Genomic DNA, 26877 nt, shown 5'->3' with positions numbered 1-26877 from the left:
TCCTATTGCCAATGGGCAATAAATGCCCATTGAGTCAGCTGAAGACCTTGTTAGAATATAGATTATTGGGTTTCTGCTTTTAGAGGTCTGTGATGGGGACTGGAACCAGCACCCCAGTTCTCATCTTTTAAAGCTGTGCCCCAGTTTAAGAAAATCTAACATAGGGGCATCTGGGTGGCTCAGTCAGTTAAGCCTCTACCTTGGACTCAGGTCATAATGCCAGGGATCGAGCCTGCATCGGGCTCCCTGCTCAACAGAGAGCCTACTTCTCCCTCTCCCTCTGCCTGCCTTTGTCCCTGCTTGTGCTATCTCACTCTCTCTCTGTCAAATAAATACATACAATCTTTAAAAAAAAAAAAAAAAAAAACTAACATAAAAATCTCAGCTTCTAGGACAGAAAATGACCCTACATGATTTATCAACTTCAAAATGTTTCAAAAGTTCTATTAAAAAGTTCACTGCTGGGATCCCTGGGTAGCTCAGCGGTTTAGTGCCTGACTTCAGCCCAATGGCGCGGTCCTGGGGTCCTGGGATCGAGTCCCATATCGGGCTCCCTGCATGGAGCCTGCTTCTCCCTCTGTCTGTGTCTCTACCTCTCTCTATGTCTCTCATGAATAAATAAATAAAATCTTTTAAAAAAAAAGTTCACTGCTAATTTTCTTTAAATGGGAACTTCTATTTCATTAAAATATAATTCAAATTACAACAGCTTTATTTACATAAAACTTGAAAAAACTTTCATAACACTTTGAAAAGATTGGTTTTATTATGAAAAATAAGGTCTACCTATAATAAATCTAATGAATATTCTTGAAAATACTGTTAGGAAGCACATTCCCCTTTGCTGATTTCTGAAAAATTATAAACTGAAATACATCTGATCAAATAATTAGAGAGCAGAGTAAGTCAGTGTATAATTGAGAACTGAATTTTCAGGTACCAACTAAACATGCTTGTGCTTTGAAGCCTATCATTCTGTAATTAAAATCTTGAAATTCAAGTTCTTTATGCAATGAGTATGGAATGTGAGGAGAAAGAATACGAATTTCATCATCAATTTAGGAAAGCCTGGGCTTGTGTTCTAATCTCAGGTTTGCTATTTACTCTTTTTGTGACTTTGGGTAAGGTAATTAACTCATCTGAGACTCAGCTTTCTCAAAATTTAGTGGCTTAGAACAGTAACCATTATATTGTGCAGAAATCTGTGGGCTGGGAATCTGAGGGAGCGGGGGTCCAGCTGGAGCAGCTCAAGTCTGCCCCCACATGGCCTCAGCTGGCATGGCTCGTTGGGGACTAGAGGACTCAAGGTGGCCTCACTCAAGTGTCTTCTGTTCTAGCTGGAACAGTTTGAATGGCTGGGGACCCACTAGTTATGACTGGGCTTTGCTCTCCTGGTGTTGGTTGGAATCACTCAATAAGCTGGAACCTAGCTTATTCTATATGTGTTCTTTTCTATGGATAGTCTGGGCTTTCTATGGTTGGCTACATTCTCCTATGAGTCAAAGAACAATCCATGGAGACTCCTTAGAGTGTAGGCCTAGAAATTCCAAAGTATCACATTGGCTGCATTCTGTTGGTCCAAGCAAATCACAAGGCCAGCTCAGTTATGGAATTGGGGAAAGTGACACCTTTCCTGATGTGAGGACAGGCATAGTGATCACCTTTGCAGACAATCTACCACAGAGACCAACAAGAAAAGTCAGCTTTGCCACCTTCTCCATGAACTTGACTTCCCTCAGTGTTAGTCAAAGTTAAAAACTGAAGAGCACTCAAAGGCTATGTATGGAGAGGATATGGTCTTGAAGGGAGAGGAAGGGAATAGTGACTGAAATGGAACTGAAAAAAGCATTCTGACAAACCTATACACATTGAAACCCGGAATTGCAAGCACAGAGCCACAGCTACGTCTCACCACTCCTGCATCCATTGCAGATGGCATTAATCAACAACAAAGTCCATGTGTGCCCTTAACATTCTTCCCAGGTCAAGGCTCTATGCCACCATTACAAATCTACCAGTCTGAAAGAGAGAAGACATCTATCTACCGCTCCGGCTCACCTTCTGAGGGGTAGGGAAGATGTGACTGTTTTAAGTATGCTCCACAGATTGATCTTGGCATCCTTGCCCTCTCCTGCTTGAGGCTACTGCTTTACCCCTTAGCTTGGAGCAGCAGAGTGCCCTTAATAAAGTGGTTTTTGAATGGGATTGTTTGGTCCTCACACCTCAGATGAAAATATGAGAAAACTGAGACTCAAAGAAGTTGCATAATCTGTCCAAGTTCTGCGGTGAGATAGCAGTGGCCCCAAGTAATCTCTTCCTACTGTGCATAAAGCCTCCCATAATCTCAAACTCTCAGAATCATGGACTGTAGGAGCTGAAATGATGGCATCAGGCCTAAGCTTTTTGTTTTTCAGGTTGAGAAACAGAGGCCCAGAAAGTGAAAGTTCTTTCCAAGGATCAAGTCCAACTGAGGCAAGTTAACCTCAGAACTGGCACCCAGCATTCATGATTCCTAGTGAATTGCCCTTAACCTCAATTTCAGCAGTTAATTAATGCAGCTTGGCTGACTTCAAACTTTTGGCTTATCCATTTGGTTGATCTGTGCTGTGAAATCAAATAGGCAGGAGGTGGTTTCTCACAGAGTCTGACCCACAGCCTGAAGGAGCTCCCATACCTTAATTTTGTTATAAAGGCTGTGGAACATTTAAATAAATCTTTGGTTTTAAAATTAACCTATGCAAACAAGATGCCAAAGATAGGAAATATGATGCTCTGCCAGATTTTGTTACTGCCTTTGATTTAATATTTTAATAAGGAGGCATTTCATACAGCAGCCTGAGGCATTTTACTAAGAGTAAAAATGTTTTAAAAATGTGATGAATTATTTATGGATAAACCTAATCTCATTAACTTCTTGTATTTACTTAATAGATGTACAACCACTCAACAGAGAGATTTCCAGACCTGAAAACTGTGATTAGGGACAATGAGACAAGTCAGTGTGATTGTCATTTTTTGAGTGCTACTGGGAACCAGTATATTAAGTCATTTAGCCTTTATAAAATCTAGGTGCAATAAGCGTTATATGCCTCAGTTATGAGTAAGGAAACCGAGACCCATAGAGGTTTTCTCTCTACTAGCATCTGTACCCAAACAATGTACCACCTTGGATGATATCAAAAGCCAATTGTGTGTGGACCAGACCTTAATTCTCTTGCCTCCTCAAGAACATTTCCCCCAAAATTTCCCTCTGTTTTTTTTTTTTTTTAAGATTTTATTTATTTATTCATGAGAGATACAGAGAGAGAGGGAGAGAGACAGACAGAGAGAGAGAGAGAGAGAGAGTGGCAGAGACACAGGCAGAGGGAGAAGCAGGCTCCATGCAGGGAGCCCGAGGTGGGACTGGATCCCAGGTCTCCAGGATCATGCCCTGGGCTGAAGGCGGCTCTAAACCACTGAGCCACCTGGTCTGCACCCTCTGTTTTCTATAACATTGTTTGCTTTTTGCTAGACTATTCTTATCAGCACACAAACATGCAGTTAATTTTCCCACTTAACAAAATGCAGACACACAAACAGAAAGATGCTTTTCTGCATCCCTGGATTGGTGATCTTACTTCTTAACTCCCTTTTGCAGCAAAATTCTATGAAAGCGTTAAATTCACTGATTCCTATTCTTTTCCTCCCATTGTCTCCTGAACTCATCCTGTCTGCCTTTTGCCCCACTACACTATCAAGAGAGTGTAGAGTCAAGGTCATAACTACCTCCATGCTGCTAAATCCACTGGCCCTTCAGCAGTATTCACCTTCCTTGACATCTGACACTGTTGATTGCTGCATCCTCAGAAACACATTTGCTTTCCTTGTATGGGATACCATACTTTCCTGGTTATGTCCTATCTTCTTGACCACTCTTTTGTCTCCTTCGTTGCTTCCTATACGCCACCCCCCAGCCTCAGGCCTTGGATTCCACCTCCTTCTTTGTTTGCCTCTCATCTTGTGGCTTTAAATACCACCATAAACTGACAGTTTTCACAATTACATCCTTTCCTGAGCCCCAGAATCAAATAATCAACTATCTCTTGGAATCTGAACTTGACTACTTAAGAGCTAGCTCAAATTTAACACATCCCAAACAGACCACTCCCCATTCATGCCCCTTAAATCCTACTTAATTCTCAGGCTTCTCCTATCTCTGTGATTGACAACTTTCTCCCTCCAGTTGGTCAGGCCAAAACTTTCAGAGTTCTGCTTGGCTTTTTCTTTGTATGCAAGGTAGTCCAGTCAGTTGTGTTTTCAAAATATATCTAGAGTGTGCACATGTACTGGCATTTTCCCTGTTATCTCTGTGACCTAAGATACTCTCACTCCTTATCTGGATTCTGGCAACAGCCTCCTATCTGGTCTTCACTTCTGCTTTTCCTGTTTCTAGTATTTTTCCACAAAGCAGCCAAGGATTTCCTCTTAAAATTTAAACAAGCACAGGACATTTTCCCATGTGCCCTGTAGTGTTGTTAGATCTTTATTGATTTTTAAAGAAGCAAATAGCGAAGGGCATTTAGGTTTTTGTGTAAAAGTTTCACGATGTTAGTGACTCTAGTTGACCCTTGAACATGATGGGGTTAGGAGCATGAACCTCCTTGCACAGTTGAAAAGCCATGTGAACTTTTGACTCCTCTGCAGCTCAACTACTAATAGCTTCCTGTTGACCAGAAGCCTTACCAATAACATAAACAGTCGATTAACATATTTTGTATATAATACATATTACATGCTATATTTTTACTGAAAAATAACCTAGAAAAAAGGAAATGTTATTCAGGAAATCATAATGAAGAGTACTGTATAGTACTGTACTATATTTATTTTAAAAAAGAGAAATCTAGGGATGCCTGGGTGGCTCAGCCGTTGAGTGTCTGCCTTTGGGTTGGGGCACGATCCTGGGGTCTTAGGATTGAGTCCCACATCGGGCTCCCTGCATGGAGCCTGCTTCTCCCTCTTCCTGTGTCTCTGCCTCTCTCTCTCTCAATCTCTCTCTCTCTCTCTCTCCCCCTCTCTCTGTGTCTCTCATGAATAAATAAACAAATAAATATTTAAAGATTATTGTTTAAAAAAAAAGAGAGAGATAAATCTACAGGTAAGTGTACCCACCCAGTTCAAACTCATGTTGTCCAAGGGTCAACTGTACTTACAAATGTTAAAAATGCTGTGGAGGATACCAAAAATCACGTCAGCTGACAACCTTTTGTTACTTTTGCACTAAGTGCAACTCCCTGCTGAAAATGCTGTTCTGGTCTCTCACTAGACTTGAGTCTCAGTTCAATGGGTTGGTACCTTTGGTATTCTATCCTTCTTCCTCTGTGTGTGTGTGTGTGTGTGTGTGTGTTTGGGGGAGGGTAGTACTTTTTTTTTTTTTTAATTTATAGATTTTACTTACTCATTCACGGGAGATACAGAGAGAGAGGCAGAGACACAAGCAGAGGGAGAAGCAGGCTCTCTATGAGGAGCGCGATGTGGGACTTGATCCCAGGACCCCAAGATCACAACCTGAGCCAAAGGCAGATGCTCAACCACTGAGCCACCCAGGTCCCTGAGGGTAGTACCTTTTTATTGCAGTGTAACATACATACAGAAAAGTACACAAATTGTAAAAACTTGACTAGTTTTTCACAAGATGAACACACCCATATAACAAGCCCTCAGGTCAAGAAACCACATTTTTACATCCCAGAAGCTTCTCTCATGTTCATTTTAGTAACTACCCAGTATGGGTAAACTCTCTTGTCTTCCTACACCAGAGAGCTTCTTTGCCTCTTTTTAATTTTATACAAAGGGAATCATAGAATATATACTCTTTTGTGTTTGGTGTCTTCAGCTGAGCATTGTGTTTGTGAAATTCATTTCTGCTGTATGTTGTTAAAATTTTCTCATTCTTATTACTGTACAGTATTTTATTGTGTGGATATATAATAATTCATTTACCCATTCTACTCTTGATGAGTATTTGGGAAATTTCTAGTTTTAGGTTATTAGGAACAATACTGCTACGATTCTGTACATGTCTCTTGACGGACCTATGTACACATTTCTATTGAGTATATATTCAAGGAGTGGATTGCTGAGTCATAGGTTATTAATTAGTGGTTGCTACCAACAAAGTTTCTCAAAGTGATTGTCACAATATAACATTATCTCAGTGGATGAGGCTTCACATCTTTGCCAAGACTTGGCATTATTTATCATTTCCATTTTAGCCATTCTGGTGGGTGTGAGGAGATATTGCATTGTGGTTTTAGATCTGCTTTTTTCTTTTATTTTTCTTTTTAAAGATTTTATTTATTTATTCATGAGAGACACACAGAAAGAGGCAGAGACATAGGCAGAGGGAGAAGCAGGCTCCCTGCAGAGAGCCCAATGAGGGGACTTGATCCCAGGATCCTAGGATTACTACCTGAGCCAAAGACAGACGCTCAACCACTGAGCCATCCATCCCAGATCTGCTTTGTTCTTTAAATCTGTGTGAACGATGGCTCTAATTCCTAGAAGTCCCACTACTAACTACTTAACCTATATAATGCTTGAGGAATTAATTTAATGTAAGTTCCTTAAATGGCTCTCCACCATTTTCAGGATAGGGCTGAAACTATATAAAATGTCCCTCCACTATTTCCCCCAAATGCCTTCACTCAAGTCATGTGGAGCAACTGCTCTTGCTTTTTCCCTATGTTTTTCCTCTTTCATGCTCTTTCAATTTGGTCTTTCTACGTGGTGTTTCCTCTGCCTGGAACCCTATTCTCTGACATCACTGCCTGACTGACACATATTCAGTCCTCAGGACCAAGTGAAAACATTGCCTTTTTCAGGAAGCCTGTCCTGACTATCATGACTTAGCTGCTTATAGTGTGCCAAAATGGTCAGTTTTCTCGTTCACATCCATCAGATCTTCAAAGGCAAAGGCAACTTATGTTTGTCATAGTGGATAAGCAGCAAATATTTGTTGAATGGATGAATGAATGAACAAATGAATGCACTAATAAGGGAGACTTGGAAATGGGAACAAGCAGAGATTTGACTGTGTTATTTATTTATCTAAGAGGAATTTTTAATTTAATTTAATTTTTTAATTTTTTAAGTTTTTAAAGAGGAATTAAAAAAACAATAATAATATTGATACTACTACTACTACTGTTACTACTCTGTTCTTCCTTTTGTGCAACTGCCTTAAACAAAGGCATTCAATTCCAGTATTGAAAGAATATTGAGAAATGCCCCAACTTTATGCAAAAATGAATTCCTTTAATCACAGCAGTTACTCTGTAGACCAGGGGGAAAGTGATTAAAGCAGGTGATTCACTACTGGGTTCAGTGAGAAGTAGTTTCAACCCTGCCCCCTAAGGCCGGGTGGGTGGAGAAGTTTGATGTCCTTTCTTCTGTCTTCAGGCTCAGACACAGTCAACACAGGTTTGATCACTTAGTATTTCCCTCCAGATTTCCTAAATAGGGAAGCTCTTATAATCCAGAAATCATTTATGGAACAATGGGCCACCAGAGGGTTACTGGATTTAGCTTTAAATGTCACAGCCAATACATTGATCGGCTCCAGGCTTAAAAGTATGGATGGATAAATCTACCATCCAGATTTAAGATACATTGCTCTGAAGCAGTTACTAATGTATGCCAGTGATATTGGGCTAAGACAGAAATAGAAAACCTTGAATCCATAATTCAGATGGGGCTGCCAGCTTTATTTTTTCAAATTCAAACATTCAGGATTGGTTGAAAGAAAATCACCTGCTAGTGAAAATCATTCATTACAGTTTCTTTAAGAGCACAATATTATTTTGACATTGTTTTCTTACTGTAAAAAGTAACAGAATGGGATCAAAACTACAATGAGATATTACCTCACCCCTGTTAGGATGGCTAAAATTAAAAAAAAAAAAAAAAAAAGAAACAACAAGTGTTGGTGAGGAGAAAAAGGAAACCTCATGCACTGTTGGGAATACAAATTGGTGCAGCCACTGTGGAAAACAGTATGGAGGTTCCGCAAAAAGTTAAAAGTTAAAAAAGTCAAAAGAGATCTAAGATCTACCCTGTGATCTAGTAATTGAACTACTGGGTATTTACCCCCAAAATACAAAAACACTAATTCAAAGGGATACATGCATCCCAGTGTTTATCGCAGCATTATTTATAATAGCCAAATTATGAAAGCAGCTCAAGTGTCAATTGATAGATGAATGAATTAAAGAAGTGAGATATATATATAATATTATTCAGGCATAAAAGATAATGAAATCTTGTCATTTGTAACAACATGGATGGAGCTAGAGAGTATAATGCTAAGTGAAATAAATCAGAGAAAGAAAAATACCATATGATTTCATTTATATGTGGAATTTAAGAAAAAAAACAAACTAAAGAAAAAAGAGAGAGGGAGCAAACCAAGAAACGCTTAACTATAGAGAACAAACTGATGATTTCCAGAGAGGAGGTGGGCAGGGGGACAGTGGAAATAGGTGTTGGGGATTAAGGCATGCACTTGTCACGATGAGCAACCGGGTGATACATGGAAGCGTTGAATTCCTACATCGTACACTTGAAACTAATATAACACTATGTTATATGCATTGTATGTTAACTATACTGGAATTAAGATAAAATAACTTAATAAAAGAGCAAAAAAATCCCAAAGTCAGAAACAAAATATCTCCAATCCAATCCAAACCAAACCAAACCAAACCAAACCAAACCAAATCAAACCAAATTCCCCACTCTGCACACCTAGGATGTGGCCTTCATCCTCTTGCTCCAAGATGACAACTAATGTTTCAGGATGTTTCAAGCAGCAGGATGAAGGAATGGACCAAAAAACGGGAGCAGAGTATTTTTTTTTTTTACTGGATTTCTGTTTACATTCCATAGGCATGAGAGCAATCCCATAGCCACACAGGGATGGAAGGGGCTTATACTTGTTATGTACTTTATATAAAAGTAAATTTCACTAGCAAATCTTTTTTCTATAAGAGATATATAGTATTAAGCCTTTGGAAGTCCCACATTTTCTAAGAAAATTTGAGTCAGAAAATGATTATCCAGTTCCTGAAAGGCCACCTAAAAATGAGAAATACTAATCTTTTTTTGGTAATTTTATTTTTTTAATTTTTGTACATTTTTTAAATTGGAGTTTGATTCGCCAACATATAGTATGTGCCCCCGAGCATACGACAGTGCTCAGCCCGTCAAGTGCCCCCCTCAGTGCCTGTCACACAGTCACCCCATCCCCCCCCACCTCCCCTTCCACTACCTCTTGTTTGTTTCCCAGAGTTAGAAGTCCCTCATGTTCTGTCTCCCTCTGATTTTTCCCATTCATTTTCCCTCCTTTCCCCTCTAACCCCTTTCACTAGTTTTTGTACTCCCCGTATGAGTGATCTTTTTTCACTATGCCATGTCATTTCTCAATCTCTTATTTAACAAAGTAAATATATGATTTTTATACCAATACATTTAAAAATATAAATTTGTAATGTAATAGTGGAACTGGAAACATACTATTTGCCCAAGAGAGAAGGAAACTAGATAATGTTCCATGAGAAAAAAAAAAAAAAAAAAGGTAACAGAATGGGGAGTTCTACATATAACTGTATGAAAATGCTTTTGTTCTGTGGGAGACCACCCACTCCACCACGTCCCTCTCCCTAGCATGAGCTTCACAAAGGGAAGGACCATGTCTTCTTTGTCTCTACGTTCCCAAGCCTTGGACCAGTGCCTGGTCTAATAAATGTCCAATAATCTTTTGAATGAGAGGCATGTATCACCCACATGTTGGCTGTCTCTGTGGATTTTGTTTTTGCTGTGCAGCAACTTTTGAAACACAACTCAGCACTTTTTTACATCTATGATGAATGAATTGCATTAGCTTCCAATGCCGATTTTACTGAGCGGTTTTTAGGGAAAATAGAGAAAAAAGCCTACCTTACAGAGTATGAAGCGTTTTGTTCCTCATCAAACATGAGCTTCTAGTCTCTCTCACTCTCTTTTGGCTTTAAGCACTGGATTCTCTCTCTTCAAAAGTTCAGCATCTGTGTTTCCCAAGGAGTAAGATACATATCCATGAGAAATGCTTTTTGTTGTACACGTAATGATTTTAGATCATTCCTAGAAATAATGCAATATCAAACCTTGTAGTTAAAAAAACTATTCTTTAAAAATTTTTCTTAATCCTTCTGAATATATCAACAAGAATGAGTTCAGTTTGCCATTATGTTTCCTTTCTTTTTTTTATAGTTCTATGCCTATCTTTTTGTTGTTGTTTTTTCTTTTTGTTTCTTTTTTCTTTTAACAAAGATTGAGCAGGCCTCAAGCCAGAGCCTAGATGAGGCAGTAGTGTCTAGCTAGTCTTTAATACCTTAAATTTCTTCACATTGTATTTATTTTTATAAAATAAACCTTTCTTTTAAAATAAATTTAAATTTAAAATTCAGTCAATTCAAAGAAAAATCATAATTGATGATTGATAACTTTAGAAAAGTAGAAGATGGTAATATTTGGAGTTTGAAAAAATGACATTAGATTGAGGTAGATCATTTTTTTTTATTATTGTTAAAAACAGACAGTCTGGTATGGTATAATGGCTTATTTTATGTGTCAACTTGGCTAGGCCATCTTACCTAGCTAGATAGTTGGTCAAACATTATTCTAGATGTTTTTAAAGATATCAGTAAACTTTGAGTAAAACAAACTATCCTCCCTACTGTCGTGGGTCTTATCCAATCTGCTGAAGGCTTGCTTTGATAGAAAAAGACTGACCTCACCCATGCAAGGAGTTCGGTTAGCAGACTTTGGACTCCAACTGCCACTCCTCCCTGGGCCTCCAGGACTCAGGATAACAGGTCTGGAGAAAGCAGGTAAAATGGATGTGACACCCATGTGGCCAAAGAGAGACTCCATGTAGATAGCATTTTTTAGAAAGTCCCTAACAGCATGTGTGCACACACACACACTCTAAACTCATACTCTCAGAGCTCAGGTCTAGGATTAGTTGCTTGTATTTATTCTTTTTATTTTTTTAAAGATTTTACTTTTAAGTAACCTCTACATCCAACATTGGGCTCAAACTTATAACCCCGAGATCAAGAGTCTCATGTTCTACCGGCTGAGCCAGCCAGGTGCCCATCATTCTTAAAAACTTGTTTGTAAGAATATTGCTGGAACAACTGATAGGTCAGCTAATCTGAGTCTATTGCCACCTTGACAGTGTAACAGAGTATCAGAATGGGAGGACAAAGTCAGTGTATTTAGATATTTTGAAAATCAAAATATCAAAGGGGCTGGTTTAAGGCAGATCTTTCAATGTAGGGGACTGATTAGAATTAGTGGACACAGCAAGGCAGAGTTTCTCGGGGTGAAGGTTTTGAAGTGTCTTGAGGAGATGCCTGGTGGATCAGTTGGGTAAGCATCTGCCTTTAGTTCAGGCCATGATCCCACGGTCCTGGGATCAAGCCCTGCATTGGCTCCCTGCTCAGCAGGGAGTCCGCTTCTCCCTCTGCCCCTCCTCTCCACTCATGCTCTCTCTCTCAAATAAATAAATAAATAAAATCTTTAAAAAAAAAAAAGAAGTGTCTTGGGTACCTGGGTAGCTCAGTCAGTTAAGCAACTAGCCTTTGGCTCAGGTCATGATCCTGGGGTCCTGGGATCTTGACCCATGTCAGGCTCCCTGCTCAGTGGGAAGTCTGCTTTTCCCTCTGCCCCTGCCCTTGCTCATTCTCTCTCTCTCTCTCTCTCTCTCTCTCTCTCTCTCTCTCTCTCTCTCCTCATCTTGTGTGTGGACTCATGTAGGTGCTCAAATACAAAAATAAATAAAGTCTTTTTTTAAATAGAAGCATCTTGAGGTATGAACAGTCATTAGATACTATCAATTGAAATACTGAGCAGTCTGATGTTCAATCGGTATGATTTCAGAAAGCTCCTAAAAGGAATAATACAGTCATTTGTAACACTTTACCTTCCCGGGCAAGAGTTCCCTGGAATAGTTGAGTCATATTGTCAAAGACAATTGATGGCACAATTTGTTTTTGCCACTCAGGAATTTTGAAGCGTGATTTAGCAATTTTTACTTTCACAAAAACTTCTATTGCTGTACAATATTGATTTCACTGAGAGTTTTTAAAAACAATTTTTTAGACAGAGGGAGACAGAGGGATAGAGGCAGACGGGGAGGGATAGAGAGAATCCTGAGCAGAGTCCTGCTGAGCAAGGAGCTCAATGTGGGAATCGATTGCACAACCCTGAGATCATGACCACAGCCAAAATCGAGTCCAATGCTTAATCAACGGAGTCACCTAGACACCCTTACTGAGAAATTTTTTTTAAGGGACAAGAAAAAGAAAAAGGTTTAGCTAGCAGAGTAAAGTCATGTTGATGAAGACAGAATACTGAAGTCCTGTCAAGGTAGACAGCACGTGGGTGTCCATGAGTTTGATTCTTAGGATCAAGACTCCTGGTTACACATGGCAGAAAACACAACCCAAACAGGATTTTTCAGACAGAGATTCTGTTGGCTCAGGACACTGCAAAGAATCCAAGTGGAGGCATGCCTAGAACCAAGGGCTTACATTATTAGACCATCTGTTATGGATATATGATTATAGAAAGATATATCATTATTGTGTTTCTCTCCATTTCTCAACTCTGTTGTTTTCTTTTTTTTTTTTAAAGATTTATTTATTCATTCATTCAGAGAGAGCGAGAGAGAGGCAGAGGGAGAAGCAGGCTCCATGCAGGAAGCCCGATGTGGGACTCGATCCCGGGTCTCCAGGATCACACCCTGGGCTGCAGGCAGCGCTAAACCGCTGCGCCACCAGGGCTACCCAACTCTGTTGTTTTCTATATCAGTCTCATTCTCAAGCCAACCCCCTCTACTAGTGGGAAATATGGAAAATGATGGAGACATGCTATTTTAGAGCGAGAGGGAGAGAGAGATCAAGAATGTCTCTAAGAAGGGGGGAGTTAAATCGGTCATGTGAACTCCTAGCGGAGACCTTCTGGGCAGAGGAAAAGGCAAAAGTCAAAGATTTCAAGTTAGGAATGTTTAGGGTGTGTGCAATTGGTAGCAGGCCAGTGTTATTGGGATAGGGTGAGCAAAGCAGAGAAATGAGTTAGAGATGCTACATATTAGAAATGAGACCAGAGAGAGAGAAGCAAGGGGAGATTATATAGTGATGTATAAGCCATGGAAAAGAGGCTGGACTTCACTCCATATGCGAGAAGAAGACTTTGGAGGGTTTTGGGCAGGAAAGTTATAGGTTTATCTTATGTTTTAAACCATTCTCTCAGGACACCTGAGTGGCTCAGTGGTTGAGCATCTGCCTTTGGCTCAGGTCGTAATCCTGGGGTCCTGGGATAGAGTCCCACATCGGGCTCCCCATGGGGAGCTTGCTTCTCCCTCTGCCTGTGTCTCTGCCTCTCTCTGTGTCTCTCATGAATAAATGAATAAAATCTTCTTAAAAAACCCAAACCATTCTGTCAAGCTGTTAGGTAGAGAATTCACTGTAGGAGAATGGTAGCAGGAAGCCTGGTTAGAGTACCAGGTGAGAGAAGAGGGTGGTTTGGTGGTAGACTAGCAGGACTTGCTAACGGGCCAGATGTAAGGCATAAAGGAAATACAAGAGTCAAAGATGGGTCCTAGGTTTATAGCTTAGATATAATAGGGGTAATCATATCATTTATAGAGGTGGGGGCACTTGGGAAGGAGCAGGTTGGGAGTCAGAGTTCTGGACATGCTTAATTTGAAATGCCTGCCAGACATCCATGCGATATGTCAGGTACTTGGACAAATGAGTCTGAACCCAGAGGATAAATTGGTCTTGGGATATTTTGGGAGGCAGGAATGTAGATGACAAAAGCAGGATGCTAAGAACCAATCCTTGGGGTACTCTAACATATAGAGACTAAAAGGTGGAGATGAGGGCAGCCCTGGTGGCTCAGCGGTTTAGCGCCGCCTTCAGCCCAGGGCCTGATCCTGGAGACCCAGGATCGAGTCCCGCATTGGGCTCCCTGCATGGAGCCTGCTTCTCCCTCTGCCTGTGTCTCTGCCTCTCTCTCTCTCTCTCACTCTCTCTCATGAATAAATAAATAAAATCTTTTTAAAAATAAAATAAAAATAAAAGGCGGAGATGAACCTGCCAAAGGCTACTGAGAAGTAGTGACCTGTAAGGTGAGGCAAACCAGGAGTATGATGTCTGGCAGCCAGGTAAAGTGAGCATTTCCAGAAGGATTGAGTGATTAATATGTCAAAGGTGCTCAGAGTTTGAGTAAGGCAAGTTCTCAGAATTGGCAAGTGGAAATGAATGCATTACAATTCAGATCTGCAAAACACACATTTTCTGTGGACCACCGGCATTGTGCTCTCAAATCCTCATTCCTGCTAATGATGGCAAAAGAGAGGATTAGTGAGGTGATTAAAGATTGCTTCCTATTTTTTGGATTTTATTTTATTTTAATTAATTTTAGTTATTCTCTCTGGGGTTAACTCAATCTCTTTGGGGTTAGTATTAAGTTCAAAGACAGAACTGCTCATCAGCATTATTTTCCCCTCTCTCAAAGATTTCTTCTGACTCTCAAAAAGTCTTCTGGGGGCACGAGGGAGTGTATGGAGCAAGGATGGGCCACTGGTTTTTGGTCTTTGCTGATATATGTAGCACCTGCTGGCTGGTTCTTTAGTCTTGGCTTTGTTTCTAAGCTCTTGGCCCTAATCAGCATCCCAGGTCTTTTCTGGTCTATCTTTGAGTCCTTTCTTCTCACGATGGGGAGCACAGCAGTGTTGTTCACTGCCCTTAGCCATGGCCACCTTAACGTGGGTGCCAGAATCAATGAAGGCATTCTCTCAGGATCTTGCCACTTGCCTTAGTGATGATAGGTGTGCAAGAACGAAGCTCTCCCTTTACATTAACTCCAACCCCATGTTGTTTTTTCTATTGTTCTTCACACTCCTTCACCATCAGGGGCTTTAATCTTGAGAAGTGGTAGACAGGACACTTGCTTCTGACCCCTTTGCCTTATTTAGGGTCTTTTCTCTGGCCTATGATGTGATTCTGTGATCTTAGGTGGCCAGACTTGGTTCTTGGTAAGTAAAGAACTTTTCCAATGTAGAGAAGACTCTCTCTCCTAAAAAAAAAAAAAAAAAAAAAAAAAAAAAAAAGGCCAGTATTTAATACTACTGTGTCCCTAGAAAGTCAACTTTGAGAGTCAAGGCTAAGAAATAAGTTTTTTTTTTTTTTAATAAGTGTTGAAATTTGTCAGAAATTATTCAACATTTATGGAAATAGTAACATAATTTTCTTCTTGAATCTATTAATATGATGCATTATATTAATGAATGTTCTTGTAATGAAACAATATATATTCTTTTTTTAATTGAAATATAATTGAAACCAACATTTTATTAGTTTCAGTTGTATAACACAATGATTCAATATTTGTATTATGGTGAAATGATCACCACAATAAGACTAGTCAGCTTCCATCACCATACATAGTTTAAAAAGTTTTTTTCTTTTCTTTTTTTTTAAAGCTTTTATTTATTTAGTTATTTGAGATAGAGATAGAGAGAACGTATGAGCTGGAGGGAGGGGAAGAGGGAGAAGCAGACTCTCCACTGAGCAGGGAGCCCAACCCAGGGCTCCATCCCAGGACCCTGAGATCATGATCTGAGCCAAATGCAGGTATTTAACTGACTGAGCCACCCAGGCACCCCTGCAAGTTTTTTTTTTCTTACGAGAAGAACTTCTATGATCTATTCTCTTAGCAATGTAAAAATACGTAATATATACAGTATTATCAGTGATAATCATCCTGCTGTACGTTACATCCCCATGACTTACTTATTTTATAACTGGAAATTTGTACCTCTTGTGTATGGAGTTAATTAGAAATGACTTCTAATTAGCTCTTCTTTCAAAGCAGAGAAATCCATCCATCCATCCACCTGGTGTAGCATGGAGCCACATGGCAATATGCTCTAAAAGGAATGAAAAATACAACTATGTTATCAGACACACTATTTTAATAACATTATCCTCTTTTTGTCTAGTTTCTTACAATGTCCCTTGGTGTACAATACCCCTTGGTGAACTGCATTGCTCTTACTTCTCATGTGCTTTCAGCCATACCTGAGCAGTTGCCTCTTGTTCCAATACTCTTGCCCTGCCACTCAAAGAATCTGTGTACAGCAGGGGGACCTCCACTCTCAATTCTGCTGCTGCCTTTGCCAGGCAGACATTGTCAGGCAGTCTTGAATTCAAATTGTGTTTATCCCATCCCCATATGTGTGACTACATGTAAGTCACCTACAACACTTTCTGAGCCTTACTTTGTACCACAATTATAAAATGTGCATAATAGGGCACCTGGGTGGCTCAGTGGTTGAGCATCTGCCTTTAGCTCATGTTGTGATCCCAGGGTCCTGGGATTGAGTCCCACATCAGGCTCCCTGTGAGGAGTCTGCTTCTCCCTCTGCTTATGTTTGCCTCTGTCTCTGTGTCTCTCATAAACAAATAAATGAAATCTTTAAAAAAAAAGTACATAATAATACTGATCTCAAAGGATAAATGAGAATATTAAAAATAAGGGAATTAATAAATGTAAGAAGCTGGATATAGAATTGGTATTCTAAAAAATATAAATGATAAAAGAGTACTTAAAAGAGAATTCGGGTTTCTCTTCACACCCCCAGGTCTGGTGGCTGGGCACTCTCTGTGTCTAATGATTTTTATGTGTAACCAACCAATTCTCCAACACCAATGAGGTGTTGAATAATTCAATTTGGTTCTGACACGAACTGCCTGGAATTAACCTCAGGCTCACCAGGACTCATTCCCACAAGAATGCCTGCCCTCACTTCAGATGCCAGTAGTAAATATCAGGTCCTCAAGCTTCTCACACTTCTGTCAAAGGTTCCTAGCCCTTAACTCTCCACCCCTCCAATTCCCCAGCCTCCAACCCCTGGTTCCATAATTTGCTACTGTGATTCACAGAACTCAGGAAAATGCTCTGCTTAGTATTACATTTTGTTATAAAAGATGCAAATGAACAGCTACATAAAGCAGCATATAATATATAATATGTAATATATATCGCTCCTGTCCAAAGGCACCTGAGCACAGGAGCTTCTGTTTCGTGGAGTTGGGGTACATCACCCTGCCAGCACATGGATGTGTTTGCCAATTTGTAAGCTTTCTGAATCAATTGTTTAGAGGTCTTTAAAGAAGTTTCATTACATAGGCACGATTGATTAGATCATTGGCCATTAGTGACTGAACTCTATCTCTAGCTCCTCTCCTCTCCCCAGAGGTGGGGTGGGATGGGGTTGAAAGTTGCAACCCTCAAATCACATAGCTGGCTGTTTCCTCTGACAACTAGACCTCATCCTGAGGCTATCTAAGGAGAGTCCCAGAGTCATCTCATTAGCATAAACTCAGGTACGGTTGAAAAAGGCTCCTTACAAGTAACAAAAGATGCTCCAACACCACTCCTGTCACTCAGAAAATTCCAAAGGTTTTAGGAGCTGTGCTGGAACTGGGGACAAAGACCAAATTTTTTATTATTATTATTATTATTATTATTATTACTATTATTATTCCACTAGTTACTCCTCAGACTTTGACTACAGATCCTTTTCAGCAAAATGATCATATGTCTTGTCAGAACATTTACATTTGATGCAGCATTTATAGAATTGTTATAGATACAGCAATAGTACCAACGTGAATATACCTAATAGATTTGGAGAAGCCAATGTGGGCTAGAAATAGATTTGAAGAAACAACTAATTTGTCCCACTAAGCCATTACAGACACTTTCATATTCTTGAAAATTACATATATTTGACCTCTTCAGCTTAAAAGCTTTCCATCCACAAAAACAAGGGTAATATGTATCTCTGCATAGCACACTGGCACATTGGCTGCCATTTTAATTTGTTATAATAAAATTTGGTTGCCAGTTGGATTGCTCTCTTCTCCCTCGATCTACTGTAGTTTGTGCTTATGATAAGCTTGTGCAGGACTATTTAGCATAGAAATCAGCTGATGGTTAGTTCCTCCTCAGGCCAGTCAATTTCTGTAGGCGTGTCCTGAAGAGGTCTTGACACAACCCCCCAATACATTTGATAACCAATACTGGTGTTACCATAGGACTTATTTACATGATATAGTCGAATCTTCAACACCACCAGGATTATACCACATGGCAGTGTGGTCATGGTACAATTTGGTAGCCCAAAGATATAGTCATGTTACTAGCATTCCATTTAGTCATTTATGGTTGGTCCAGTTTATTATCATATCATATGACCAGAATGTCTTCCAGAGTGCTCTCACTCAGATTTTCAGGCTGCCATTTGACTTTGTCCGGTTCCAAAAGCAGGAGTGGTCTTGACAAACATCAGCTTCACACTTCTGGGCATCTGGTTTAACTGTGCTAAGAGATAATATTATTCCCTTGCTCTGAGTCTCTCTACAGTGATTAATATGATATTGGGTTTCCCTTGTTGGATAGCTTGCTTATCATTTCTTTACCCTCAGCTATTATTTCTCCTTCTCTCCATATGTTTATAGATACATATCTTTTTTACTCAAACTTTTCCACCTTTGGAAAGGACATCGGTTCAGATTGCTGGCAGCAATACTAGTCTAGCAAATATCTTCCCCTCCCACTGCCTCAGTCCACTCCCATTCATCTAGGGTGAGGTTACACATATACACAACTAATGGGCTGTCTCAATCAGTAGACATGACAATAGTATTTGCTGTGAACTCCAACTTTCCCAGATGGGTTGTAGGCACAGTCTACCCCAGCAGGTCCTCAAGAATTCTGACATAAAGGTTTAAAAGTACAGTTATGGCTTCCTACTTAGGAATCATCTCTACTTCCAGTAACTACAGTTAGATCCATGGCTCTGGAAGCATGGCATCAAGTAGGAAAAAAGAAAGTTGTGGTGACATGGGGGAGAATTGTATAATCACACCAGCATTCCCCCCTACCCTTCCCCAGATCCCCCAGAAAATTGGAGGAATCTATCCAGTGGGGATACTTAGCCCCTCTCATGTTGAGGGTGAACACACACTCATGAGGTTATGTAATCCAGTTCCTCATGCCTTTATTTCTCCCCGTTTTCGACATAAATGTTTTAGTCAGCAAATGTTCGACTGCCCATTCCAATTCTCTATTAAACTACTCCTCTAAGAACGATATGCAGTACAGTATGCCCATTTGATGTGTATCTCTTGCCCCTCTGTTGGACACTATGGGCTGTGAAGTGCATCCTTTGACATAAAGAAATGTAACTCAGTCAGCTAAATTGGTCCAGTATATTCTGTTCCAATCCTTTAACAGTAGTTTGAATATTTGCGTACATTTGGGTATACAAAGCCCAGTCTGGAGGGTCTATTCCTCTCAGGGCCCATTTATAGCTTCCTGGAGCCACCAGCATTTGTCCAATGTATCCACTTACCAGCTATGGGTGGGGCCTTTCTCCTGGGGAGTTTTCCCCATAGCCATTTGCAGCCTCACTTGTTGGCAGACAGAACAGTTCTTGGTGTTTTGTGACTCAGAAGATGTAAGAGGAATATGTAGATTCAGCTCACCTCTGCCTGCTATAGCACTGCCATTCCCTCTCAATCCAAGGACCCAGATAGTCACTTCAAGGGAGAGCATCAGAAGGTCCATTTGGGGGTTCCCAATCATCTTTCGAATATGGGAAAGAATTCTTCTGATGGGCATCAACATGTATTCCTTTGACACATCCCTTAAATTTCCACAGCAATTTCTAGAAGGCTGTACTTTACATAGGCATCCCTTTAACAGTCCACTTTTCCACTGTTTATTTACCTGACCAGCACTGGCTCCTGCCCATGAATTGGTAAAAACTCAAGGATTTTACCTTTATTCAAGTCTTCCATTACTGCTATGAAAAGAGCATCCAGTTTAGCTAATTGAGCTGATTTACTCTTACGTTCTTTAGGGTCTTTCCTTCTGCTGGTTTTAATATTGCAGCTTTGCAAACAGTATACTATCCATTCTCCTTGGAACTGTCTCATAAACCAAGCAGTTCTTGGTTAGTCAATTGAGTGGTATTCATAGGGTACTGTTCATGTGGTGACAGGTTTTGGCAGCTCCTGAGGTGGTTCCAAAGTCTGGGAAAAAAGACTACCTCCTATGCATACAGGTGGATGACTCCTCAATTCCCCTAACAGCATGTTCCTGTAGAAACTGTTGCCATTTTTTTCTGGAACTCCTTGGGGCCCTATTTTCGTTATTAGAGCATTTCTCTGACATCACCCAAGACATTATGGGTATCTCAGGTTTCGTGGTTATTTCATGTCCTTCAGCCATACAGGCAGTCTCAAATGCCCAACAGCAAGCTAGTAATTATCTCTCAAATGCTGAGTATTAAGCAGCAGCATGTAGAATTTTCAGGTCCAAAATTCAATGATTGTCATTGGGAGGCAGATACAGGCTTTCACCATAGGCTCCAGTCTGTATGTCCAGTGGCAGACACCTCTGAAATTATATCTGAGCTGGGATCATAGGGCTTAAAAGCACTGAGAGTTATCCCTTTATATAACTGAGATGTGGCTTCCTTTGTTCATTTCCTCTCTCAGACATAGCCTTCTCTCAGGAAGTCTTCAGGAACTAGCAATATTTCTAGGTGAGGAATATGTGTTCTCCAAAATTCAGATAAACCAAAGAAATGTGGACTCCTTGTTTGGTCTTAGGGGTGGGTAAAAAATAGCAGCAGTTTTTTTTCAGTCACTTGTGAAATGTCCTGGGTGGCTCCTGACCAGATTAAGAATGTTGCTTGGTTGGGTGGGTCCTTTGATATTTGTTGGGTTTATTAACCTCCCTTCCTTGTTCACATGAGTCACGATAACATTCAAGTCAGTCCTAGCTTGTTCTTAGGTTTTCAATATTATCATAAGATCATCAATATTGTATATTATCACCTTGGGACCTCCATCAAATCCAAACTCCTCTGACCTAACTCTGACAGTAAACTGGTAGATCCAGATTGTCCTGTGGCAGTAAGTAGAGGTAAATTTGGATCCTTTCCACATGAAGGTGGACTTCCGTTGGTTCTCTTTTTGAGACTAAAACAGAAAAAAAAAAGAGTTTGGAAGATCAATCACGGAGCATTCTATGATCTATTTTTACTCATAACACTTCTAACACCAAACGTGGTTTTTCTCCCTTCCACATCAATTCTACTACTCTGGACACCAACTAGCTGTCTTACAGTTCAGTTCTGATGCTAACTACTTGGAGTTAGTCTCAAACCACAGCTTTAAGAGCTCAGCCTCACATGATTGCCCTCAGTTCAGATGCTGGTTGAAAGGGTCAGGTCCCCAGGCCACCCACATTGTGTCCAACTTGGCTACAAGGTAGGGGTTCTCACAAACCCCTACTTTAGAGGTATTTGTTAGAATGATTCACAGAAATCAGAAAAATGCAATACTCACTAATGGAGTTTATTATAAAGGATATGGTGGGGTTCAGAACACACTGGTCCCAAATATTGGACCTTGGTATTCTGAATATCTTAGACTGGAGGAATTTGAGAAAACAGTGGAAGCAGGAAGGTACTGTGCCCCACCACACCATGTTTCTCTTCCTCCTTGCAAGGAGGAGAGAAATCTCCCATGTGAATGGAATCCTTTCTTTACCAGGAGGAAGGGACATATTCTTATCATCAGTGACAGGGAATTTAGGTCTGAATAGGCTGGATAAACAAACTTTGTTAATTCATGGTATTTAATATCTTTGGTCCAAACTCCTTTGCTTTGCCAATTCTTCACAACTGTATTGTTTCTTTATCTAAAAGATATAGAAGCTTTCTGCTTGGGTCACTTCTTTGGGTCTTCATTTTCTTGTGAAGGCTCCCGTGTACACGTAAAAGTTCAACATAACTTGCATCCTTGTCTCCCATTAATCTGTCTTTGTCAGTTTTATTTTCAGCAACAACCAGGGATGTTAGGGGGGGTAGGGAAACTTTTTTCTCTTCTACAGATACAATGAACAACTAGGTGAAGAGGTACATGGGGTGAGGTCTGAAAGTGTTTCCAGCTCAGGAGTCATTGGGGTGTGCCACCTCCTGGCACATGGATGTGTTTGCAGACTTGGAGGCTCCCCAAATCTCATTTTATAGAGATTCATCATGTAGACATGATTGACTAAACCACTGGCCATTAGTGATTAAGCTCAGTATCTACTCCTTCTCTCTTCCCCAGGGTTGTGGGGGTGGGGTTCCTCTGGCAACCAGCCCCCATCCTGAAACTCCCCAAGGATCCTCTAAGAGTCACCTCATTTGTATTAACAGGTATGATGGAAAATGGCTTGTTATGAATAACAAAATACATGCCTATCCCCTCTATCATTCAGGAAATTCCAAGGACTTCAGGACAAGGACAAAACCCAAATATATTATTATTATTAATATTCTATTACAGCCTCTTTTCTACCATCTCCCACTCTAGCCACATTGTCGCTTGTTGAATACACCAAGAATATTTGCTACCAGGGACTCAGCTCATGCCCCTTCTTTTTTTTTCCCCCCAGAGGGTCATATGGTAGGTTTCCTCATTTCCCTCTGGTCTTTGCTCAAAGCTCAACTTCTCAGGAGGCCATTCCAGCCATCCAGACCCCCTATCCACCTCACTCTGCTGTGTTTGTCTTTGTCACACTTAGCACTGTCTGACATTGTTAATTTACTTTTTACTTTTTATTTTTTTTGTCATCCTCACTCTTTAAAAGAGTATAAACTTCATAAGGGGAGGGGCTTTATTTTCTCCACTGTGAATCCATAGCATCTTGATTAACTCCTGCTACGTGGTAGGAATTCAAGAAACATTAGTTGAATGGAACAACAAAAGATTTTACCTAGCTCTGATGGATGGTCATTGGTTCAAGTGCCCTTACTAATGAGTACTGGGATTGAAGCAAAGCATAACTTTCCAAACTTGCACTTCACAGTTTTAGGGATGCCAGATGAGGAGGTCTTTCCCATTCTTTTCCTTTCTCTTTTGTCAGGGGAGGCAGAGCTGAAATGGGTCTTTCTCACTCCAGGTTAGCCAACTGCCCAGAGCTCAGTAGGAAATCTCAACCTGAGCATTGCCTTCCCCTGGGAAGAGTTCTCTCCCTGTGATCTCTGTAAATTAGAGCCTAGAAAGAGGAGACATTTAATGCATGCTTGATAAGTATATAAATAGAAAAATAAATGAATGAATGGATGAGTACATGGCTGGAAGACACTGCAAAACCCATCAATCCACCTGTAGTATTTGCCAGAACGAGTGATTCAGGATCTATTCCTCTATCTTCAAATTTGCCACAAGCTCAGGTTTCTCCATACCTCAAGTTTTATTATAAGCATTTTCAAATATAAGAGTAATTGAAAAAATATGCAATGAACTCATTGTATACAGAAACTCTTACCCCAGATTGAACAGAAGTTAATATTTCATCATATTTATATTCTTTCTTCCTCTTTCCTTACTCTATTTTTCTCTTTCCCTTCCTTCCTTCTACTTTTTTTTTTTTAAATTAAGCTGTAGATATTATATGATACTTTGCCACCTAAATATTCCAGCTAGTATTTCCTGGGAATAATAACATTTTCCTACTAACCAGAATTCCATTGTCATACCTAAGAATATTAACAATAATTCTATTATCTGATCTAAAATGTGGACTATCTTTAAAACTTCTCCATTTGTCTTGAGAATATCTTTTATAATTTTCTTCTTTTCTTTTTTTGATGCAAGTATCAAGGAGCATACATTACCTTTAGATTTTGTCTCTTTTGTCTATTTAAATCCAAAGCACCTCTCCAGATTTCTTATCCTTACCATTGTTTTTTGATAATTAGGCCAGGTTTCTTTAAGAACATGCTACATTCTTGGTTTGTCTGATGTCATTTAAATCTTTCCTTTAGTCTTTGTATTTTCTACAGTCCTGTTGAAGTGGACATTTGATTAGATTAACATTAAATACTTTTGCCTAGAATACTTATGTTTCCTATAGCTATTGTAACAAATTGTTATAAATTTAGTGGCTTAAAACAATACAAATTCATTTTCTTATAGTTCTGGAGGTTAGAAGTCCTATATAGGTCTCACTAGCTAAAATTAAGGTGATGGAAGGGTAGTGTTCCTTTCCAGAAGCTCTAGGAGAGAATCTGTTTCTTGGCCTTTTTCATCTCCTAGATGCTGCCCACATTCTTTGGCTGGGACTCCCTTCCCCACCTTCAAAGCCAGCAACACCATATCTCTCTGGCCATTCTTCTGTAGTCACATCTCCCTCTGAAAGTGCTCCTCTTTTAAGGGGTCATGTGATTAGATTAGGCTTACCTGCATATTCAGGGTGATAATTTAATCTGCAAAACTCCTTTTGCCATGTAAAATAACACATGCACAGATTACAGGCATTAGAATATGGACATCTTTTGTGTGAAGCAGTATCACGTCTACTACAACTTCATAGGTGATATTTTGTGTGTCATCATGTCAAGAGTCCCATTAAGAAACTGTCATTCTACTAGTGAAACTAAGTTTCAGGGGGTTCATAAGTGAATTAGGAGAGAAGTTAGCAAAGCTGTGGGCCTTAGAACTACCTCAGTGTGCAGGGGAGGGGATAAAAAAACGTAGCTGCCAGAACCTTACCCCAAAGATTCTAATTCATTAAATCAGGGATAGTGGCTGTCATGTTAAGTCCTCTTTCCTCCTGCATAAGTGGGTAGATCACAATTGCCCAAGTCTGGGGCCCATCTTTGGAGGAAACAGGTGAGAGATAACAGGTGGAAGCTTGTTTTCTTGATCTCCTTTGAGGTCTGGCCTCTCAAGAACACCTAGTTATGGAGTCATTTCCCAATTTATCAATAGTCACCAGCAAGAATGAACATGCAACTGACAGTCAAAATCAGTGAGCTTTCTCAGGGAAATGGTTACTAACAGATTTCCTTCCTTGGGAAACAGCATACTTATTCATCCACGTCATCTGCAAAAAAAAAGGGGGATGGGGGTGGGGGGAGGGCAAGGCCTCCTTGAAAAATTTTTTTGCAATATTTAGCATTTAAATGATATGAATGTATTTTAACTAATTTTATTAATTCACAGAAAAAGTTATAGAAGGGTTGAAAAAATCAAATGTATATAAAGATAAGCCTCCTTCTCTAGGCTTATCTGAAACAGTTGCTGTTATCAACTTGTGTATCCATCCAGAAATACATTATTTTTACACAGCATATTTATATAGATATGCCAATATCTTTCTTATACAAATGAGACCATCTTGTACACACACGGTTTCATATTTTCCCTGGATTCTACTTCATTTTCTTTTTTAAGATTTTATTTATTTATTCATGAGAGACAGACAGAGAGGGAGAGGTAGAGACACAGGCAGAGGGAGAAGCAGGCTCCATGCAGGGAGCCTGACGTGGGACTCGATCCCGGGTCTCTAGGATCACGCCCTGGGCTGAAGGTGGCGCTAAACCACTGAGCCACCCAGGCTGTCCCACCTGGACCCTACTACATACCAGTACATAGAATCTATTACATTCCTATTTATTTATTTTTAAGTAAATTTTTTAAAGGACCCCATTTCAGGGCCTGAACCCATGACCTTGAGATTAAGACCAAAGCCAAGATCAAGAGTCACACATGCTCAACCGACTGAGCCCCCCACAAGTTCCTGCTGAATTCCTTTTTAAATTACATACCTTGCATGAGTGAGTAGGATTTGTCGTGTCACCTCCGTATTAATGTTCTTTTAGGTTCTTTCCAGACTTTGCTACTACAACCTTGATGTAATGACTAATCTTGCATAAATGGCAATTCCCATGCATATGAGTCTGTTTTAGGACAAATATCTAGAAAGTGATTTCCTGGGATAAAGGGTTTGTTCATTTATAAAATTGGTTATTTATTGCCAAGGAGGTTGTGGCAATTATATTACCACAGAGTTTGAGAATGTCTATTTCAAAACACCCTCTTTTGTACCCACTCTTAGGCCATTGCAGTCTCAAACTGGAGTCTATTTTAGGAGATGCCAGTTGCCCAAGGACCAGGTTTGAATGTGGGGGAAAGAGCCCCAGTCTAAAAATCAAAGCAAATAAAGGATCTTAGACCAGTTATTTACCCTTTCTGGGACCTAGGTTTCTCATTTAATGACAAGATGAACTAGAGCAATGTTGACTCCATGATCCCAAATCTGGGACTCCCATCTGACAGCAATGGTCATTCACCACAATGCATGTATAAAGGGGCTCAATCAATACCCTCTGATCAAGTCCCATCAAGTCCTGTGTGAGATATAAAAGATAAAGTGTGAGCCTTGACCTTTTAAGATCCATATCTAGCAAACCTCAAGGAAGTAGTGAACTATAAATGACAGCATATAATACAGTGTCATATTGGGCAGCATGAACTTGAGAACTGAGATTGTTGAGAGGAGGGAAGACTCATACCAGGCACTTGGTATCAGTGCAGGATTCATAGAAAGGTGCCATTTCCCTAAGATAAGTAGAAATTTACCAGGCAAGGATGGTAGAAAGGAACCTGGAGGCATATGGTGTTATGAAAGCCCAATTCACATAATGAAATAGCACACTGGAGCATGGGGAAAGCCTCCCACATGTGGTTGTGTCTTATCACTTGTTTGCACAATCACTGAGAAATGAAAGTGAACTCCTAATCTCCACTACCAACATTCCTTCCATAGCATTTCCTGTCTCAGGTGACAGTAGCTCTATTCTTTCAGTTTGGTCAAACCTTCGAATCACCTTTGACTCCTCTTGTTCCCACGTCCAGCTGATCACCAAATCTC

General features: G+C 40.0%; 1 long non-coding RNA gene across 1 annotated transcript; it reads right to left on the bottom strand.

The window, feature by feature from the left end:
* Positions 1 to 15883: 15883 nt before the first annotated feature.
* LOC111095379 lies at positions 15884 to 25909 on the bottom strand. The gene is made up of 3 exons (XR_005356391.1): positions 25772 to 25909; positions 19511 to 21146; positions 15884 to 16018 (listed from the first exon to the last, which is right to left on the bottom strand). It is a non-coding gene; the product is annotated as an uncharacterized LOC111095379 (long non-coding RNA).
* Between the last annotated feature and the right edge of the window lie 968 nt (positions 25910 to 26877).

Source organism: Canis lupus, chromosome 3 (genome assembly GCF_011100685.1).
Source record: "Canis lupus familiaris isolate Mischka breed German Shepherd chromosome 3, alternate assembly UU_Cfam_GSD_1.0, whole genome shotgun sequence".
Lineage (NCBI taxonomy): Eukaryota > Metazoa > Chordata > Mammalia > Carnivora > Canidae > Canis > Canis lupus.
The sequence above is the reverse complement of the archived record's forward strand: the minus strand, read 5'-3'. Positions and strand labels throughout refer to the sequence as shown.